The 18,317-nt window shown below is 25.9% G+C and overlaps 1 long non-coding RNA gene across 1 annotated transcript; it reads right to left on the reverse strand.

The window, feature by feature from the left end:
• Positions 1-9,510: 9,510 nt before the first annotated feature.
• Positions 9,511-10,545, reverse strand: LOC129958095 (uncharacterized). The gene is made up of 2 exons (XR_008783140.1): positions 10,333-10,545; positions 9,511-9,752 (listed from the first exon to the last, which is right to left on the reverse strand). It is a non-coding gene; the product is annotated as an uncharacterized LOC129958095 (long non-coding RNA).
• Positions 10,546-18,317: the final 7,772 nt, after the last annotated feature.

The following is an 18,317-nucleotide window of genomic DNA, read 5'->3' on the forward strand; positions in this document are numbered from 1 at the left end:
AATAATGAAACCAAAAGGAAAGTAATGTTTTCTGAAGATCCTCTTTGTGTAAAAAATGCTAAAAATACGATTATTTTAAAATTATTAATATTATTAAGAAAAATAATAAGAATTTTTTTATATTCACTTAAATAAAATTTCATTTTGTAAATAAGAAAATAATGGATTTTATATTGAATAATGTTTAAAGATACAATTAATAATATCCATTCATTTTTTTTATATATAATTTTACCTTGCACATTTTTTTTTTTTTTTTTTTTTTTTGAATAAATATGAAAATAGTTTCCCCCATTTAAGGGATTTTCTTTTTATTTCTTAACTGTAGTTTTGTGATAAATGGTGAGGAACACAGAAAAAATTAACAAAAATACACCTTGAAATCCATATTTGGAATTAAAATGAATTATTTGCAAAGTGTATCGTCTTCGTTTAAAAAATGTAATTAATAGGATTATATTAAAGTTATTAAAAAAATAATAAGCATTTTTTTTAGTATTCACTTATATAAAACTTGACTTTTTAAATAAGAAAATCATGGATTTTATATTGAAAAATGTTTAAAGATACAATTAATAATATCCATTCAAATTTTTTTTTTGTATATAATTTCACTTTACAAATTTTTTATGAATAAATATGAAAATAGTTTCCTCCATTTATTCTGCATTTAAGGGATTTACTTTTTATTTCTTAACTATAGTTTTGTAATAGATAGTGAGGAACACCGAAAAAGTTATTAACAAAAATACACCTTGAAATCCATATTTGGATTTAAAATTAATTGTTTATAAAATGTATCCTGTGTGTAAAAAATTTTATTATTAAGAAGAATGTATTAAATTTATTAATATTGTTGAGAAAAAGAATATTTTATTAAGTCTTAAACTATTCAAGGTTAATTTCAATAGTGAAATTGATTTGAAATACCTATTACAGAATAATTTTGGGCAAACAGTTTCTGCATCCCACTTGGATTAGATCACATATACTCAAAATGTTTGTTAATACAAATTTCCTCTTTGTCTTCATACATAGTGTTTTATAAGCTAATACTTAATACATACTACTTAACTACATAATGATTTCACTTTTTGCCCAGAGATGACATTGTTTTATCAAATGTCAAAAAAAAAAAAAAAGCCTAAGCAGTAATTTCTGCATTTTTATTGTCTATATAATTGGCAGTATTTATTCTTTGAATATATAGATTAAAAAGTTTTATAAATAAGAAATATATCTTAGTTTTATTTGTTTCATGCAAAAGCAATGCAAAATTTTCTTCAAGTCACTCCAGACTCTAACAGCATTAATTTTACTATGTTTTGTTTAGTGCTTCAAAAATTAGTAAAAACAAGACAATTTGGTATTTTAAAAATTCTAAATAAATTAAATTTTTTACCCGAATTTAAAAATAATTTAGAACGAATTACATGTAGGATATACAATTCTTCAAAAATTTTATATATTAATTGATATTTTTCTTTAATTTTCTTATCAGACTATGTAAAGTCATTTTAATGGCACACTGATTTTTTTCTACAGAATTAGGTTGTTTTTATAAGTTTATAGTATTTCACAAAACTAATTTACAAACTTTGATGTGTAAACATCTGTGAAAAGTGTTATAAAATTTGATATTGCTATTATTTGTGAAGTATTTCACGTGTCAGACATGTTAAACCAATACTTAATGTATACCAAAACAATGCACAACAGTACTAAAACAAGAAAGACAGCAAAATTTGAGAGTTATTTTTATTTTACCACAGCTGTTAAAGATATTGTATATTCATACATGAGCAAATAACGAAACAAAAAGAAATGTAATATTTTTTGAAGACAAGACATTTATATTTCAAAACAATATTTTGTATTGATATTAATTTTGACACAGTTTTTGAAAATAGCGTCCTGGTCAGCTGGGTTTTCATCTACCATCATTGGTTTCCTTCCAAAAGAAAAGTTTTCCCAACATAGCTGCAAAGAGAGGAGAAAGAACTTTTTTTAAAAAAATTAGCATGTTGTCTGTCACCTCAATTTTCTTACAAAAAATCTTTGCTTTGAGATTTACACTGAAAAGGAAAGAAAAGGCAATATATGGATGAATTTATTAAATTTAAGATTCCAAATGCGCTTTTTAAATATAAAAATGGAGTTATCGCGAATGTTTATTATTATGTTATATTTATTAAAATGTTAAACCTTTTACAGTTGGCAATTGTTAACATGGTGGCTAAATAAGTTGCCATTTCAGTACTCCAACCATATATGGTTATCGTTGTTTAATTCTGTTTCGTTTTCAATTTGTAGTATAATGAAAAAAAAATCTTATATGATATAGCTATTTGAAAATTTGTAATAATTCATGCTTTAACTGAGATTTGTTAAATAGAATGACACTTTGCTTTCAACAATAGCTTTTGGAGTAAAAATTGAGTTTATAGTTGGTACGTTTCATGCATAATATATGTATTTATGCGCACTTAAGTTTTCTGTGAAATATAAATGACTTGGATATTTCAGTTTTATACTTACTAAAGAATCCATCCTCCAAGAAATCCCGTAGCAAATGCAACCACACGAATGATGATGTCACGGCGGGTTAATTGATGGCCTACAACTTGTAAAAGTTCACTAATCGATGGAATATCTCCACCGTAAATATTTTCATTATCCATTTATACTTATTTATTAACTTCAAGACCGTTATTTCAAATAAATGATAACTTCTCAAATGTCGAATTCAACTTCTGTGGAAATGAAGAAACGGGAGTGTTGCCATTTGACTTTCAGTTATTGAAACAAAAGTTGTTGAATAACGGTGCTTCTTAACTGTGGGTCCTGATCCGCTGAGGAATGACTGATTATGCTGGCAGTTTTGAGATGAATACCGACCCTTTTTAAAAATTTTTTTGACCTTCAGTACGAATAAAGTATAATTTTTATGTTTATTTTGACTATTGTCTATGTATTAATAAATAATCGCTTATCGTTAGCCATGATATGCTTTCGAATTTTAGAGGGTAAATATTTTTAAATTTCATATTTTTCATAAACTGTACTAAAAATTTGGTGAAAAACCACTTATTTTTTTATTGACAGCAGAAAATGGATGCTCGTAAAACTTTTGAATACTAAATAAAATAATCAAATTCGTATTAGTTATTGATCTGGTATATTGATATATATAATATTTTATAATTTGCTAATTAACTGGGATGGGTTATTACATTGATGCAATTCAAATATTTCTTTATTATATGTACTGCAGGAATGATTAAAGGCATAATTTGCTATCCTAAGAAATTATGATGAATTTGACTATTATAGTGATTGATTAATTTACTAACCGGATGCCATTTATCTTGCCAAAGCATAAAGTAAATTACTGCTCAAATGTTGATTTATAATGTGCAATATTTTATTCAGGAAAAATAATTTTTTTAAATTAAATCTGCATATTATGTGCAGTAAACATCAGTTTTTTAAAATTAAAATTCATTTATTATTTCAAAGATTTTGTTAATTTGACAGTTCTTTTGTTTGATGTGCTTCGCATAAATTAGAGTATGCTGTATTATTAAAAAGACATCCATTATAACTTTTACCAAAGTATGTGTACTTGTACTAAATAATAATAGCAAGTAATCGTCAAAAATATCACCTTAGTTTATTGATTATGTCCAGCAACTGTGTGCCATTAAGGCAATTCCCAATTCATACACAACATCGAAGTATATATTTTTTTGTTAAAAAGTAATGACTTTCAAACATTTCTTTTTACTCTAGTCGATAGTTGTAATTGAAATATACAAAGCCGCACCATATAAGATCTTAATTCAGACATTAATTCATAAAAGTGCACGATATTTCCCTACATTGTAATTGAAAATCAAACGATAAGTTCATACTTTTTGTTATAAAACGTTATTTTCTGCATTTAAATTTAAGAAGAAAAATTGCAAACAATAGTTATTTCTTCAGATATGTTTAAAATCCTGTGTTAAGTTTTTAATTTTGGCCAACTGATACAAACCTAATACTGTACTAATAAAGACCGAATTGTACAATGGCAATAAATTCATTTTCTATGTTTGCTTAAAAATTAGCATTCCTTTGTTTTTGTCTAAGATTTGAAAGGAATTTTGAATCAGTTATTTAGATGAAAATTAATCTACCTTTGCAATCGATCTTGCCTAATGGATTTTTATTTATTTATTATCATGTGAGACCATGATGTTGTTTTGGTTAGGAGGTTTTGAAGCTGGAAATCGCGTAGGCAATGAGTAAAGCATAAATGGCTATTTTCATCATCTCTCAATTGCATATATTTTTTTTACCTGCTTTTACCAGTATTGCATTATTATGTGTGCTTCTTTAAAAGCAGATGCGTTTTTAAAAGTTTGACCTGCTTTTACCAGTATATTTGCATTATTTTATTTTGAAAATGACGCCGAATGAAATGTATAGACATAATATCACTTCATTCATTCTTAAATGAGAAACATTGAATTATTTGAGTCCTGTTTATTTGTTTTTTTCACTGATACGTCTGGCGTAGATGAAAAGACTTTGAATCTCTTAACTCCTCACAAATATCTTTACTTTCCAGCAAACATAAAAATTTAGTAATTTAACGCATATTTTTATTTATGCACGTTATTAATAACGGTAAATATCATTGGCCAGTGATCGATTACTACTTCTAATACATGGCGATCCAGTTGTATATAGATTCGACGGCAAATATTCCATTAAATTTCGACTGCCTGAATTTCACAAATATTTGCCTGCTAGATTTGAAACAAAATTTTTCTCCGCCCCTAAACGCATTTCCCTTTTATTGTTGAAGTGCGTTTATTGTGCTTCCCTTTCTTCAAATAAGAGTTGAACTCCTTTCAGGGCGCGTAGCAAATTCAACGGTAGATTTGCACTGCACCCTCCCTTTCACCCTTCTACCAAAAAAAGGTGAAAAAAACCGACTATGGAATTAGAAAAGTCATTGACATGCTTCCGAAGTCTTGGATTGTTTGCACATTTTCTGGTTTGGTGAAGATTCAGGCACCAACCAATTGAAGCGGGGGGGGGGAGGTTATGCTGTTAAAATTAACTCACCTCTTTAATTATCTAATCATTTCCTTCAAGTAGCGGCAGTTGGATTTATTACGTCTATACATTTCATTCGGCATCATTTTGAAAATAAAATAATGCAAACTTTGTATATTTATTAGTATTATTTTTTAAATTTTATATCTGAATCAGCAGTTTCAGGAGGCCATAAAGGCCAGTTTTACATGAAGTTTAGACATTTAATTGAGAGTTGATAAAATAGCATTTGAAAAAATTTTATGTTTATTTGCTTATGTTAAATATAAATAAAATTTTAATATTGTCTTCAAAATCGGAATGTTTTAACCTACATTTAAATTTAATATTGTTCTCTTAACATTGTCCCTCTAATGCAAAAGTATTGATTTAATACTTTGGTTTTGACAAAAAAATATACATCTATTCTAATTTCTAGTATTGTTTAATGTGCAGAAATATCATACTTGTGCAGAATTGCAAATATACTTTTATTTTATGTTCAGTTTCCAAAAGTGCAACATTGATTCCTATGTCTTAATTCGAAAAACATGATTCTTAAATTTAGTCTTGTGTTTTTAGATGTGCGTTATTTGCAAGAGATTTTAATGACCATTCATATATAGCTTTGTCATTAAATTTTTAGTAAGAAAGTGTTTTATTGCGTTTAACTTTTAATTCCTATGTGTTACTTTGTAATCGATTGAAACACAGGTATCCCTATTCGATCTTATAATTTTTAATTTCTATATAGTTCATTTCCTGCTAACTGATTATTGCGAATTATTCAGTAGCAAAATAATCTTCCAACATCAGTTTATAAATGTTGTATACTCTGCGAAAACTCTGTGAAGTGGAAAAGTAAAAAATATTAGCTCAAATCTCACTGTGAAATAGCTTAGTAACAGTGAATATCTAAATAACAATTTAAGTTCTAAATATATATTTAATATAAATTGTTTGATAATTGCTTTTCTCATCTCTTTATTTCTTTATAAAAGATGTTAATTCAGTTTAGTATTGAACTGTTAGATATGTAATTACAGCCTTTCTAAATATTTTTCATCTCGTAAAATTTTCAAGTATTTTTTTCAGTATTAAGTGTAATTTTAAAAATTTGCTCAGAATTTTCTGAAAAAAACAAAAAGATTTTAAAGTGAAACTTTCTGTTGAATGTAAAGAGAATTTTTCAGGAAATGACACTTTAAATATATATATATATACTTATGAGAGTCTCTGAAATAAAAATGCAAATGTGTGTAATGTCATCTGAATTCAATAGTTTAGAAGAAGGCTAACCGTTTACACCCATAAGTCATTGTATTCAATCTCTGCTAAAAGTGAAGAAGCCTGTGTGTGTGTTTTATCGCTCTATAGGGCAGACCATTTGCAATGATCTGCAGCTTCCAAATTTGACCCATATAAACCTAAGCGGGTGGTAATGGAAATTTATTTATTTTCCAATTCATTACAAATAAAGCTGAATTTGAATGTTTTATGCAATAACTTCCGAAAATATTATAACAAAAATAAATTTTATATCTTTTCATAATTAAAAAAATGTGTATGTAATGATACCAGTTTAATAAATTTAAATTTTCTCTGAATTTTAGCAATTTTTTTAAAAATGTTCTTTTGCTTAATCTCTAAAAACAGATTATATTGTTACACTGAAATTAAAACAATATTTATTGTTTCATCAAATAAATAATCTTATGCTTTTCATCATGGTTTAAAGCTAAAAAAGAAGAATTCTGTTTGATATTTTTATAGTTTACAAGACGAATAAAAAATGATGTTGATATACCACCAAATTTAGAAGATAGATGAAGTACTCGTTTATTTAGTGCTCGTTTAAGAGCGTTATTTCGAAAAAGCACTTGTGTTGATTCAAAATTAATGTTAAACTAACTAAACTAAACTTAGTTGCATAATTTATAGATGATATTGTTTTTATCTCTCACTGACACTCTCTTGGTTCTTTCTTGTTTATAGAATTCCCAAATTGATAGCTAGAAGTAAGAATTATTATGATTTCTTTGAATGATTTTAATCTGAGTCATTTAAAAAAAAATTGAGATTTTTGATAACATATGTAAATTATGATGCTGTTATTAGACATGAATAATAGACTATCAATTAAATTAACTTTTTATTTATGTCCTTCATTAAAAATACAATTTATTACTTTAAAAAATATATGGAAATACTCTTTAATAATTTGATGTAAATAAGTTTTTAACATTAAAATACAAAGAAAAATATAAGAACATCATCTTATTTCTTAGAAAATATATGAACATTGTCTCTAATGTAACCTGTCTATAATCTTCACTTCTTTCTTTATATAACATATTAACATACCAATTCACAGATTTGTGACAAACTTTCTTTATTTATTTAACATTTATTTATTATTAGCGTATATTTTTTGCAATGTTTTGTTCATGGTTTCTGAAAAATCACTATACAGTATCTAAATTTTTTCCCTATCCTGTATTTTAGAAATTATATTGCTCACATTTTTCTCTGCGTACCACACATTTTTCGTTTCAGGTTGTAGCATAATAACATGCATACTATTAACAAGTAGCAAGCAATAACAGATTCAATGTTGTTTTCTACACATTTTCTTTTCTCTGACTTACATCGTTCACTTTTCAAACAAGAAGTAGAGAACTAAAATAATTTTTAAAAATAAGATTAAATAGGAGACAAATGAAATCTGACTTATTTTTTCATCTAATTTAATTTAAATAACAATCCTTTTTCATTATCATGATCTGAATGAAAGAACAATGAAAATGTCTAGATACTTAAAATTACTGTGTTTAATCTTATTTGGAAGTGTGACCTAATATTTAAGAAGTTTTGATTTGGAATGAAATCTGAGTAGATTATATATATATATATATATATAATTTCTTGAAGCATGTCAATAATTATCATTTTAAACGATAGTAGAACGATTCACCTTTCACTGGTCTTGACAATTGCCATAATTGCATCAGTGGAGGAACTCTGATTTTTATTTTAACATTTTGAGGATAAAATATCATCTGAAGTATACTATAAGTGAGGATAAGTTATTTACTATAACAAAGTTTTCAATGAATGAAGGATTTTTTAGTATTCACTTAATAAACTTAATTTTTTAAATAAGAAAATCATGGATTTTATATTGAATAATGTTTAAAGACACTATTAATAATATCCATTCATTTTTATATATATAATTTCACCTAACACATTTTTTTATCAATAAATATGAAAATAGTTTCCAGCATTTAAGGGATTTTCTTTTTATTTCTTAACTGTGGTTTTGTAAAAGATGATGAGGAACACAGAAAAAGTTATTTACAGAAATACACCTTAAAATCCATATTTGGATTTAAAATTAATTATTTATAAAATGTATCCTCTTTGTGTAAAAAATGTTATTATTAAGAAGAATGTATTAAAATTATTAATATTGTTGAGAAGAAGAATATTTTATTAACTTAGTCTTAAACTATTCAAGGTTAATTCCAATGAGTGAAATTGATTAGAAATACCTGCCACAGCAAAATTTTGGGTAAATAGTTTCTGCATCCCACCTGGATTATATCACATATGCTCAAACTGTTTGTTAATACAAATTTCCCCTTTGTCTTCATACATAGTGTTTTATAAGCTACATAACGATTTCACTTTTTAGCCAGAGATGACATTGTTTTTTCATATATCAAAAAAAATAAGCCTAAGCATTAATTTCTGCATTTTTATTCTCTATATAATTCGCACTATTTATTCATTGAATATATAAATTAAAAATTTTATAAATAAGAAATATTTTTAAATTTTATTTGATTCATGCAAAATTTTGTTCCAAGCCACTCCATTGCTTATTGTTTTGTTCTGTTATGAGATTTCTGTATCCTGCTCTTTCTTTTTTTTGTTATTTATTTCACTCATATCAATTGCATTTATTTTTTTCTAATATTGCTTGATTTTTTTAAACTCTAACAGTACTAATTTTACTATACTTTGTTTAGTGCTTCAAAAATTAGTGAAAATTCTAAATAAATTGTATTTTTTACCCTAATTTAAAAATAATTTAGAACGAATTGCATGTAGGATATGCAATTCTTCAAAATTTTTATATATTAATTGATATTTTTCTTTAATTTTCCTATCAGGCTATTTTGTAAGGTCATATTAATATCACACTGTTGTTGTTTTTTTTACAAAATTAGGTTGTTTATATATCTTTGTTAATTATTTTTGTGAAATACTATAAACTGATATGTATGCATCTGTGAAAAGTATTAGAAAATTTGATATTGCTATTATTTGTGAAGTATTTCACGTGTCAGACATCTTAAACCAAGACTTAATGTATACTAAAAGAATGCACAACAGTACTAAAACAAGAAAGACAGCTAAATTTGAGAGTTGTTTTTTATTTTTCCACAGCTGTTAAAGATATTGTAGATTCATACATGAGCAACTAATGAAAGCAAAAGAAAAATAGTATTTTTTGAAGATAAGACATTGATATTTGCAACAATTTTGTATTTATATTAATTTTGAAAGATGTGTCCTTTATGTTTTTAAATATTTAGTTCAGCTGGGTCTTCTGTAATCAGTGGTTTCCTTCCTCAGGATTAATTCTCTCGAAATAGCTGCAAAAAGAGGAAAGAACTTTTTAAAAAACAATTTATGAGTGCTATCTGTCACCACAATTTTCTTACCAAAAATCTCTACTTTCAGATTCATACAGAAAAGGAAAGAAAACGCAATATATGGATGAAGTTTTAAACTTTATTAAACTTAAGATTCCGAATGCGCTTCTTAAATATAAAGACGAAGTTATCCCCAATATCACGATATTTTTATATGAATGTTATCCATTTTACAGTTGACATTTGTTTACATGGTAGCTGAATAAGTTGCCATTTCAGTACTCAACCTCATAAGGTTGGTGCTGTTTGATTCTATTTCGTTGTCAGTTTGTAGTATACTGAATAATAATAATAATAATAATAATAATAAACCTTATGTGATATTGCTTTCTTTGAAAATTGTAATAATTCAGGCTTTAACTGAGATTCTTTAAACAGAGTGACACTTTGCTTTCAACAATAGATTAGGGAGTAAAAATTAATTTATTGTAGGTAATTTTCATACATAATTTATGGATTTATGTAGATATAAATTTTCTGTGAAATATAAATGACTTGGATATTTCAATTTCATGCTTACTTATCAATCCATGCTCCAAGAAATCCCATAGCAAATGCAGCCATACAAACGACAATGTCTCGCCATGTTAATTGACGGCCTACATGTTGGAAAAATTCTCGAATCGAAGCAATAACTCTTCTATAATTACTTTTATTTGCCATTTTTACTTATTTATTGACTTTAAGTCGTTGTTTCAAAGAAATATGACAGTAACTTTTCAAATGTCGAATACAGCTTCTGTGGAAATGAAGAAAAAGGAGTGTTGCCATTTGAGTTTCAGTTATTGAAACAAAAGTTGTTGAATAACAGTGCTTCTTAACTGTGGGCCCTGATCTCCTGAGGAATGACTGAATATGCGGACAGTTTTGAAATTAATACCGACCCTTTTTAAAAATTATTTTGATCTTCAGTACGAATAAAGTATAAATTTTATTTTTATTTAGACTATTGTATATATATTAATAAATAATCGCTTATCATTAGCCATGATGTGCTTTCGAATTTTTGAGGGTAAATGTTTTGAAATTTCACGTTGTTCATAAAAATTTGGCGAAATGGCACTTATTTTTTTATTGACAGGACAAATACTTATCATGAATTTGACTAATATAGTTTTTAATTAATTTAAAAATAGTTTTAAAAAATAAAATATCAATATTTTGTGCAATTAACAACAGTTTTTTTATTAAAATTCATTCATTTATTATTATTATTTTTAAGGTTTTGCTGTTATTAGAGGCAGTGGAAAATTGAGCAGACGTCTTTTTCGGTTTTTTTTTTTTTTTTTTTGAATATTTGAAGGATTTGAGATCGAAGCTCTGGAAATTTCTCTCTTCGAATTAAATTTTCTACGAGATTTTTTTACTTACTTAAATTTGCCCTAACTTCTAAATTTCCTTGATTATATGTGCATTAATCAGTTTATTTTGAACTGTGTCTGAGCTGGAAGCATAAAATATTTTGAGTCCTAATATTCAAAGAATTATTTACGACTTAGTGACTTTTCTCTGTGATATTTTCATGGTAATTTTCCTTTGTTGAATGCTAATTTTTAATATACTGATAATTTTCATTAGTAAATATATAAGTAATAAATAAATTTTATAAATATTATTAATAGATTTTATTTTGACATTAAGAATTAAAAAAATATATGATTACAAAAATTAAGTTTTGCAATTAAAATCGCTACTTAATAATATCCTATCCCCTAACAACGTTTAAATTTTATAAATTATTATTGAATAACATTATTTTTATTAATACTATTAATGAATCTATATTTATTTAACGCATACAAATGAAGACATTATTATTTTTTATTCTCCTTTTTATCAGCTTTCATTTTCTATTATCGAATTGACAGGATGTTTCAAATATATTACAAAAGCTTATTATCATTGAGGAATAGAAAGGAATTTTATTAATTATATTAATCCAAAAGAAGAAAAAAACTAATAATGAATTATTAAAAGAAATTTTTTCTTATTTCTTTACTAATAATGACATTTATTTCACATTTATGAGAATGGAAAGTTCTGTTTTTGAGAAGTGTAATAGCTGCTTTTTGATTTACAATGACTTACAGGACTTAAACTATTTTAAATGAACTATTTAAGGATAGAGGAAGCCATTTTTTTTCATTGTTGCGACCTTTGAAATAATTTAAAAGCTACTTCTACTTTTAATTGGAAACTTAAATTGAGAAGTAATAAAAGAAAGCGTAGGAAAAATTTTAATTTTGACTTGCATATGTTAAATATAAATGAAAGCTTTAATAGTGTGAAGACTTTCTTTAAAATTAAAATAATGTTGATAAGATACATTTTTATTTAAATTTAATATTGTTCTGTTAACAATGCATTAAGAGATACAGTGGTGTTTTCTACACATTTTGTTCTCTCACTTCCAATGTTTTCTTTTCAAACAAAAATTAAAAGATTAGAATAATCTTTTAAAATAAGATTTAATAGGAGATAAATAAAATATGAATGTTCTTTTTCTTCTACTTTAATGTGAATAACAATCATTATAACTTAAATGATTTTTTCAATTATTTTTGATTATCATGGTCTGAAAGAAAGAATATTGAATTTGTTTAGATTTTTGAAATTATTTTTTAAAATCTTATTTGAGTTTATGACCCAGTATTTATGAAGTTTTGAGTTAGAATAAAATCTTGGTAGATAAGAATATAATTTCTCGAAGAATGTCAATAAGTATGACTTTAAAAACCTCAAAGCAAGCATAAAAATTTAGTATAATGATCTTCATACCAATCTTCATAAGTAGTATAACAAGTAGTAATAAGTTCACCAATACTTCACTAATCTTAATAATTGCCATAACTGCATCAGTGGATAGGCTTTAATTTTTATTTCTAAATTTTGAGAATAAAGTATCTTCTGAAATATGCTTAAAGTGAGGATAAGTTATATATTATTGCAGTGGTTTCAAGGAATGAAACATTTTGTAATATTCACTTAAATGAAACTTGGTTTTTTTAATAGGATATTCATGTTTTAACTTAAAATTTTTTTAAGGAATAAAATTGAAAATAGTTTCCTCTATTTATCCTGCAATTGTGCCTATTCTGTTCAGCTTTAGTTCTGTAAAAGATGGTGATGAACGCAGAAAAAATTATTGAAAAAAGAGACCTTGAAATCAAATTTTGAACTAAAATTATTTATAAAATGTATTAAAATTATTATTTTATTATCTTATTTTTAAAATATTCAAAGTTAATTTCAATAATGAAAACGATTGGAAGTACCTGTCACTGCATAATTTTGGGTAAATAATTATTGACACACATAATCATTTAACTTTTTGTCCAGATGTGACAATGCTTGTTCTTTTTTTTTTTTTTTTTTTTTTTTTTTCCCCCTCCTTGAGATGTCAAAAGAAATACCTAAGCAATAATTTCTATATTTTTATATTCTTATACAGTTGGCATTTTTTTCTTTTTTTAAACTATAAATTAGTAAGTTTTATTATTAAGAAATATTTCTACATTTCTTTTGATTTGTGGAAAATTAAGGCAAAATCTTCCCCAAACCATTAGAAAGTTTTTCCACCACATATTTGGAATTAAAATTTATTATTTATAAAATCTATCCTCTTTGTGTAAAAAATTTTGTTATTAAGAAGAATATATTAAAATTATTAATATTGTAGAGAAGGAGAATGTTTTATTAACTTAGTCTTAAACTATTCAAGGTTAATTTCAATAGTGAAATTGACTGGAAATACCTGTCACAGCAGAATTTTGGGTAAACAGTTTCTTCATCCCACCTGGATTTGATCACATGTACTCAAACTGTTTATTAACAAAAATTTCCTTTTTTTCTTGCGAGTTTACTTTAAAGAAATGTAGGTGTGGATAATATTATGAACTAGGCATAAAATTTGCATTACTTATCATTTTACAACAAATGTGAAATAATATAAAAAACAAAAGTGATGTAATGTTTCTTAGCATAATTTCGAAGACTGTATTTCAATTTAGTAAATTTTTCAAAGATTTCTACTTATAATTATTAACATTTTCTACATTCTATCAATTTAAAATATTTATTTGAATTCCAATAATGTCAGTTTATAATTTTTTGCAAAGTGTTATTTCTCACTTTTATTTTTGCAGGAATAGTTGCATAAGTTTACTTTTATATATTTGTTATTAACAGAAAATATATTCATACTTATTTAGTGTTTTTTAATTACTATAAGATTTGTTGCATTTTGAATACTTACCTTTTTTTTTTTTTTTTTTTTTTTTTTTTCTCCACACTACATCATTAAATCTCTTTTCATGATATATTCTTTATTTCGATAATATAATATCTGAAATATGCTTTTGAAATAAATGAATGAAAAATAGTTACTTTTGATTACTGAAATTTATCTTAATTACCCTTTTTTCATGTAAACCCCCAATCAAGTATTTTTGAATAGCTCTTTGTATACATAGTAAAATATCTAAAATATATTCATGAAACAGTGAGCCCCTCCCCTCTCAAAAAAATAAATAAAAGTAAAATTGAATTTATCTTATTTAGAGCTATAGTTAACAACATAATCCTATTTTAAATTTCTACGTTTATTTAAAGACAAAAACATTTGTTGAATATTCCTCTTACAGCGGCTCTCGATTTGTTTTGAAACATGCGACAATCTCAGTTTTAAGAACGATAGCGTCTGTGATAAAGGAGTCATTTTAGGTTAGGATAGAGCTTGGAGATTTTATATTGTATGTCAAAACTAATAGATATAACTCCGAGGGAAAGATCTGTCTTCATTTCCATTGTTTTGAGAATTAAACATTTTTCTTATTTTTATAAAAAAAAGTTTACATTCATTTAAACCTAAAAAAATTTGCTTACTTAGTTTTTAAGTAATCTGGTGGTAAATAATACATATGGGAAGAAAAAAAAAGAAGAAGAGGCTGGTATCAGAAAGAAAATTTATGGAATACTATAAATAAATAAAAAATTGCATGAAGTTAATGTAGGCTAAAGAAATTTCAAGATGATTTTTAGTCAGGTGAAACAAAATGTACTAATCGTATTAACAGTTTTTCACATCAAAATATAAAACATTATATTTATTGAGAAGAAATAGATTTTATTAAGTATCCTGATATGTCTTACATTTGAATAGACATTTTCAAAGACGTAGAAAATAATATTATTTTTCAATATTTCATTGACAAAGAGATCTAAAAATAACTATCGCTTTCTATTTCTTCTCCGAGATCTCCTCCTGCTTCGCCTTCTTCTAGGTCTTGCATCATCTGAATTATTCACGGGGTTATTCGTGTTTTCTTCTTCATCCTCTACGTCTCGCCAATTATCAGGCAAGGTGAATCGAACTCTTCGTCTTCGTCGGCGCAAAACTCTGAAAATAAAAGTGAGATATTTGAATATTCGGAGATTTGTTAAACCACTTTTTGGAAGGGAAAAAAAAAAAAAAAAATGGGAAAATTTCGTAATTGATGTACATTAAATGGAGATACAAAAATGGATTTATTTTTTGTACTTATATTAAACTCGAAAATTGTTTTTAAAAAATTTTATTTTAAATGAAATACTAAATGTCATTACTCTCCTATCCTGCTGCCATCTACATTATCTAAAAGGAAGATTTATTATTTATATGCATATATTACATATGAATTAAATTTAGATAATATGCTAAATAAAAATCTCGAAATGAAGTCAGGCATCAAAGATTTCGTATAGACTCTGAAATAGGCTTTTTACTCCTACATATAACTGAGTAAAGAAAGATGTATTAAATACTTATTTGTTCACTTTTTATATAGTACAGTGAAATGTATGATATCTTATGTAGAAAATACATGGGATTTTCCCACAAAATGAAAACATTAAATACATTTGTTATTAATACAGAACGAATTAGTCAAAATAATGAGGATAAGATTTTTTGCATTTTTATAACAAATTATGTACTTTAATAATGAATATAAAGCACTAATATTAGTTTACTGCTTTCGATTTCTCGTCAAACAGTAATATGATTAAGAAATGAGGAATTACAAGCCATTAAATATCAGTAACATATGAGATTTACCGCTAGCTGATTACAATACATGAAATAGTATGAAAAATTTAAAAAAATTGTCCAATGCCGTCAAAGAAAGAACAGCAGAAAGAATATAAATACATAAAATTCGATTCGAAAGGTAAGTGAAATTTTGAAGTAAATCACGCCGAATGTTTTGTAGTAAGGAAACTTAATAAACAGAATTGTATTACCGGATACATCCACAGATGAGTAGAGCAAGTGAAAGCAATATCAACATTATTAAACCGATTGCGAATTTCCAGTTATACTTGAGTAAATTCAAGCAACTCATCATTTCAGCTATATAATTATTAGTGTTTAAAAAATTCAAGCAAAATGATAAGTGTCAACATTACAATACTAGCGAGTCGTTGGAGAAAATGTATTCGAATATTGTTGCCATTCAAATTTAACAAATAACTTAATTTGAGATGAATTTGTTAATTTTGTTGAAAAAAAAATATTCTGTATGCTGGATGATTTGTGCTTGTTTTTATAAATACATGTTCTAAAAATGTAATAAGAAAATTTTTCATTTGAGCGTCTTTCTCTTAGTATTTTGCTATAGAGTGCGAAAATGGAAATTAAAAATTACAAATTTATATGATTTCTTTTTGAAATCCTATAAAAATAAGATATTATTTAATATCTAAAAGTAAATTTATCACCATAAATTTGAGAATCAAATTAAATTTACCCATTTATAATATTAAAAATACTCCTAAATTTTTTCATTTATTTTGAAGTGATCAGTGCGAAACCTAAATTTCGAACATTACCCTTCCGGTTTGTTGTTTTATTTGTACATATTCTCCAATAGATAGATATTATAAGAATATTTCCGGTGGAATTTTTCTGCATATTTTCTTTTGAATTCTGCAAAACCAAGTAGATTTAATTTTAGGAAAGAATACTTGAAATTGTTATGAAATTTGTTGGCTGAAAATAAAGCAAACGTTATTTTACAACTCTCATAAATAGCTCCAGTTTTATATTTAAATGCAATGAGATTCAATGATATACTTATGAATAGCAATGAAAGTATGACATTGTTCAAATATTTTTTTTCATTGCAAGTTGTTTGCCCGTTTTCATGAATCAATCTTTTTCACATTTTTTATTTTGTTTTTTTACTTATTTGAACATGTTCTGGGATAAATACAATATTTCCCATAAATATATCATTCATTTATAAATATATCATACAGTTTTATATTTAAATGCAATGATATATTTATGAATAACAATGAATGTATAACATTGTTAAAATACTGCTTTAACTCTGTGCGTTGTTTGCCTGTTTCAATAAATCAATCTCCTTTTCCAATGCCGGCGTCCTGGCATATGGGTAGCGCGTCTTCCCCGTGATCTGGGCGTCCCGGGTTCGAGTCCCGGTTTGGGCATGGTTGTTCTTCTGTTGTTCTATCTGTGAGATGTGTGAATGTGCCCTCCTGTAAAAAGGGGTTGTGCAAGCGAATGAATGATGCGTGAGTGGCAAAGTCGTACTCTTGGCCCTAGTTGGCGCTGCTATAAAAAATAAGAGACGTTCCCCTCAGGCTTAAATCGCTGTCTTCGTAACAGCGGGCTTGTCAGTGGCAAGTGCCATAAGAAACAAACAAACAACCAACCTTTTCCAATAACTGCTATCGGAATCGAAAACAATATTTAACGTGTAATTCTGCTTTAAAATGCTGTTAATTTAATCTTTAAATAAAAGCATTGCGTTGACATATACTTATCACTTAATTGTTTGTCCAGTTTACTATATATATATATATATTTGCAAACCAAAAGCAAATCTAGCATCTTTACCGGAAAATCTTTAGTGAGTTTTCTAAATGTCACAAATGCATTAGTTAGATGTCATATCCCTTTTGCTATTATCGATGTAATGTTTACTTGATAATGAATATGAAAATTATGAATTGCTAATCGCTGAATAATATTGAAATATGTGATTAATTTGAAAATTAAAGGAAATATTTTACTGTTTTTCAGAGATCTTTTTAGAATGCCTATTCTAATATCACAATAAGGGTAAATTTCATTGCTAACATTTTTCTTATAGTACTTTATAATTGAATTTCATAATGGAAAAAGTCTGAATAGATATTTATCGTTCTGTTTAAAGTACCAGTGAAATAGACTTTTAACTTGTTTTAAAATATTAAGGTGGAATCAAAATTTCAAAAGATAAACGAATTATGCCGATTCATTTATTATAACAAAAATACTGATGATCAGTTGATCAAATGATCAGTTTCGTTTTCAGATTGATCTCTATGAACAGAAAATTAGAAATTGTAACAGCCTCACTTTCATTTTTATATTATTTCATTCCTGTGATCTATTTCTTTTAAATTCCTGGATTTTGCTCTCAATTAAAAAAAAAAAAAAAAAAAAAACGGGAAACTATT

The sequence above is a fragment of the Argiope bruennichi genome, chromosome X1 (genome assembly GCF_947563725.1).
Source record: "Argiope bruennichi chromosome X1, qqArgBrue1.1, whole genome shotgun sequence".
Classification (NCBI taxonomy): domain Eukaryota; kingdom Metazoa; phylum Arthropoda; class Arachnida; order Araneae; family Araneidae; genus Argiope; species Argiope bruennichi.